Source organism: Hipposideros armiger, unplaced genomic scaffold (assembly GCF_001890085.2).
Source record: "Hipposideros armiger isolate ML-2016 unplaced genomic scaffold, ASM189008v1 scaffold_1097, whole genome shotgun sequence".
Taxonomy (NCBI): Eukaryota; Metazoa; Chordata; class Mammalia; order Chiroptera; family Hipposideridae; genus Hipposideros; species Hipposideros armiger.
Window position 1 is genome coordinate 196,596 of NW_017732447.1, and position 4,413 is coordinate 201,008.

General features: G+C 40.9%; 1 long non-coding RNA gene across 1 annotated transcript in view; it reads right to left on the reverse strand.

Moving 5' to 3' along the window:
- The window catches only part of LOC109376314 (uncharacterized), a 78,547-nt gene extending 74,697 nt beyond the window's left edge, over positions 1 to 3,850 (reverse strand). The window contains exons 1-3 of the long non-coding RNA XR_002122717.1: positions 3,700 to 3,850; positions 3,241 to 3,321; positions 1,996 to 2,102 (exon numbers count right to left, since the gene is read on the reverse strand). This is a non-coding gene — a long non-coding RNA (uncharacterized LOC109376314). The remainder of the gene's footprint in view (positions 1 to 1,995; positions 2,103 to 3,240; positions 3,322 to 3,699) is intronic.
- Between the last annotated feature and the right edge of the window lie 563 nt (positions 3,851 to 4,413).

The window sequence follows — 4,413 nt, forward strand, 5'->3', positions numbered from 1 at the left end:
CCTTCATGTTAACATTTCAGGAGGCCTTGAAGCAAACTAACTTTATCAACCTGGTCACGATGTACTGTTAAGACACCTGGACATAACAACACTGTTGCAACAGCAAGATGCAGTTTTAACTAAAATAACTACACATTCTTTTTGGCTTCTGTAATTTACTTTACATTTAACCCCCACCTTATAAAAACCCTACCCACTGAGACCTCGGGACCATTTTCTCCTTAGTCGGAGGGGCAGTCACTGAGCTCAGCTTAATAAAATCTTCAGAACTTTAAACTTTAATTTGACATCCAGCCTCTTTATTGATTATCTGGACCCGAGAGGATCCTAAAAGCAGCAAGAGAAAGGCAACTAATAACTTGTAAGAGAGCTCCCATAAGATTGTCAGCTGATTTCTCAATAGAAACTTTGCAGGCCAGAAGGGATTGGCACAAAATATTCAACATGATGAAAAGCAAGGACCTACAACCCAGATTACTCTACCCAGCCAAGAAAAGAAGGACAGATAAAGAGCTTCCCAGACAAGAAAATGCTGAAGGAGTTCATCATCACCAAATCAGTATTACAAGGAATGTTAGAGGAACTTCTTTAAGATGGAAAACAAACAAACAAACAAACAAACAAAAATGTCAAAATTATGAATAAAATGTCAATAGCTACATATCTGTCAATAATTACTACTTTCAATGTAAATGGATTAAATGCTCCAATCAAAAGACATAGGATGGCTGAATGGATAAGAAAAAAAAGACTCTTACATATGCTACAAGAGACTCACTTCAGATTAAAAGACACACACAGACGGAATGTAAAGGGATGGAAAAATTTATTTCATGAAAATGGAAATGAAAAAAACAAAAATGCTGGGGTAGCAATACTTATACCAGACAAAATAGACTTTAAAACAAAGACTACAACAAGAGATGAAGAAACAGGGAAACACAAAACTAAGCCTACTGTTTTTAGGCATCTGACTGGAGAACTTGGGGAAAATCTTACAGGGTAACACTGCATAGTAATCATAATGATAGCTAACAGACCAGGTACCACTGGGCACTTAGTGTACAATATCTTAGTTAAATAAGATACATGTACATATGCAATACGTATAATATACATACATATATGTCTTATAGATAACTCTGAGAAGTAGGGATTATTATCACCCCCATTTTACAGATGAGGAAACTGAATCCCAAAGAGTGAATAAAACCTTTTGATTACCCAACCCAATCTGCTTTTAATAACTTTTTATAGCTTAGTAATTCAACATCTAAAGAGCAGACTATAAAGTTGGAAGTAAGTTAGGTAATTACTCAGATCCAGAGATCCAACCCAGATAATTCTGGCCCTGAACTGGATTTTGGAGGGCCTGAGTTAATCATTCATCTGAGTAGGTTTTAATTCTACAACTTAAATCAGCAACAACCTCCACTCCAAATCATGCAGAGAGGTGACCACCACTTATGAAAATCTGTAAGGAGTCTAACTCTTGAGCTCAGCCGTGGAACTCAGCCTTTTTAACTCAAGTTCACGTGTGATGGGGTAACATAATCACATTGAGTCAAGATCAAATCTGACAACAGGGAAGTCATCTATTAAAGGAAATCATTTAAAGATCACAGCAGAATTGGCTTGTTAAGAGAGATCAAAAACTAACTGTGCTGCAAATATTGATGTTGATTAAGATTTTTATTATTATCACTTTCAATGGATGGCTTAGCAGACTATTGAATTGTCTGTTCTGAGGCCCCCCCCTCCCCAACTTGCCTCTAATGAGTTGACCTTATAAAATTAGTGAAATCAGACTACGCTATAAAAACTGGGGCTGAGCAGCCCTGCGAGAGCTTCTCAGCAAAACTAACAATCAACAAACGCTGTGTTATTATTCAGCAGGGACAGTGTCATGTGGCACAGCAGAAGGAATGAAGTCATCTTTGGCAAGAATGTAAGATTAGGTAGTTTTGGAGCAACAGGAGAGGAAAAAGCACTTACATTTTCAGTTTTGCAGTCATCGATGTGGGGGACACTCTGTCCCTGTGTTCTCTTTCACTTTCTAGTTGAGCTTTTCCTCCTGGCCCTCCAGACCTGGTCTCCAGGCTCTTAAATAAAAGGATACATTTCTTTCCTCCCTCTGCCCACTAACTACTGAGCATGTTTACTCTTCTCCTAATCAAACCGCATTAGCCTAGTTTAGCAATTAACCTTCTTCACTCTGGCCTGGGCCACCAGGAGAGAGAGGATCCTAGAGCAGAAAGCAAATGACAAATGACGCCTGTGGGAGAGCAGGTGGGCAGGGCCATGCTGGTGAGTGAGCAGGGCACTCTGTTGCCCAGGCCCCATCTGCGCGTCTTGCACAGTCCTATCTACTCCTTGTTCTCATGTCGGGTGCTCCCCACGGTGCACTGTACTTGTGAGCAGTTGGTGGGGTCATAACCGGACCAGCTAGAAGAGCTGTGAAGTTCTCAAAAAAAAAAAAACAGTATAAAAGGGACTCTGTAAAGCTAGTTTTTAATGCAGGCTTAAAGAAGAGTGGGATATTCTGAAAAGGGGATTCATAGACTAGAACATTTAGAATCCATGTAAATATGTAAGAAACTGTTGTAATGTTTGCCTCTGGAGAGAGGACATGGAATCTGGGCTGGGGTGGGACGAGGACTTACGTTTCATACTTAAATCCGCTTATATATTTTGGATTTTGGATCATGTTTTTTTTTTCTTTTTTAATTAGGTTTTAAATGACCTTAGGTGATCTGGTTGAAGCTGAAACATAAGGCATGATGGTTTTTAAAAAATGAAATTTTTGACACCTGTTTATCTGCCTCCCCTAGACTTCCCTGAAGTTCTCCCAGATGGAGGCCACCTATTCACCCCTTGCCCACGTTTGCCCACTGGATTGTCTCAAGAGTGGGGGGCATGTAAGGCCAGTGTTCTCGCTGCTTGGAAGCCATTGCTCATACAGCCTCAAATAAACACTACTCCTTCAATGCTCTTGCCTGCCAGGTACTCCATGCTAATAATATCTACATTTCTTGAGCTTTTCCTATAACATTCTACCTGCCCTAAATACCTAATCGAATTTATTCTCATTTATAGATGTGAAAGCCGAAACAAGAGAAGTTAAGTGACTACATGGTACTGTGGGCTAACACTGGGATTCAAATCCAATCTAAAGCCCACACTCCTAATTCCATCATAATACTCCCTTCCCTTCCTTCCTGTGTTGGGCACTTTGATTACCTCCTTTTGTCATCTCCAGGTTCATTGATGAGTTTTCCATGTGACATGGTACCTGTATCCTCGCCTTTCCTCACTTGCATCCTGGAACAAGTGAAGGAACCATGGAAGTACAGGTAGGGAAGTTTAGAGGGCCCTCTGGGTAGGGGATGGGAAGGCAGAATTAAAACAACCAAGAACAAATAACCATCAATCATATCCAAGTAGTGCCTGCTCCTCATTCTCTATCACCACATCTGTCCCCCCAAGACACACACACACACACACACACACACACACACACACACACACACACCCTGCTCATAAAAACAAACACACATACTATGGCTCTGACAACTGTGGATTCCACCATTGAGAATTTTGTTTCTTTTCTTCCTAGGATCTTATGTTTGGCTTTTTATTTAGTCTTTCATTAGGAGTATCACTAAAGGACTCACTGGAAAGGAAACTAGGAAGACCTACCTGTTGGGTGGCTTGAATGGACAGAAAAAACTGCTGCCTCGTGTGCACAGGCGCAATCCAGAATACAACAGGCACAGAACTGGGAAACAAAGGCCCACCAGCAACAGGCTGAAGCAGGAAAGAGGAGAGCAGGGATCCGGGATTTCAGGAGGAAAGGGACATTTTTATTCTTTCTGCAGAATTTACAAAGCAATCATAGAAACAAGAAAGTTAATCATCTCCCTTCCCTTGCCCCCTGGCTAACCAATGGCTTGAAAATAAATAACTGAATTACTGCCCTCTCAGCCACCCCACTAAGCCAGTGCAGTGAAAAAACAAGCTACAAGCAAAGCCTGTGTTCTGGAGGGAAACAGAGAATTCATCTTTGGTTTTCAAGCTCAGAAGTGGTTGTCATAGCCCTACTACGGGGAAAACACACACACACCCTAAATAGCAAAAGCATCTAGATAGGTATCTTCGCCTCTTTACGTTTCCTACAGCTTGCATCCCAGGCAGAAAAGATATGTTTCAAGTTCTGACAGGGGACTGGCTTGAAAGAGAAACTGAAGGATTTAAACAGCTTTCTGAATGAGGCCAAAACTCAAACTGTCAAGAAGATTCATATTATTCTTCTTTCTTATTTCTCCTCACACTTCATCTATTTTTCCTTTTGTTTTTCTCCCTTGGGGCACACCTGACCTTTTCCTTTTTTCTGCTCTCCCTCTCTCAGTCCCT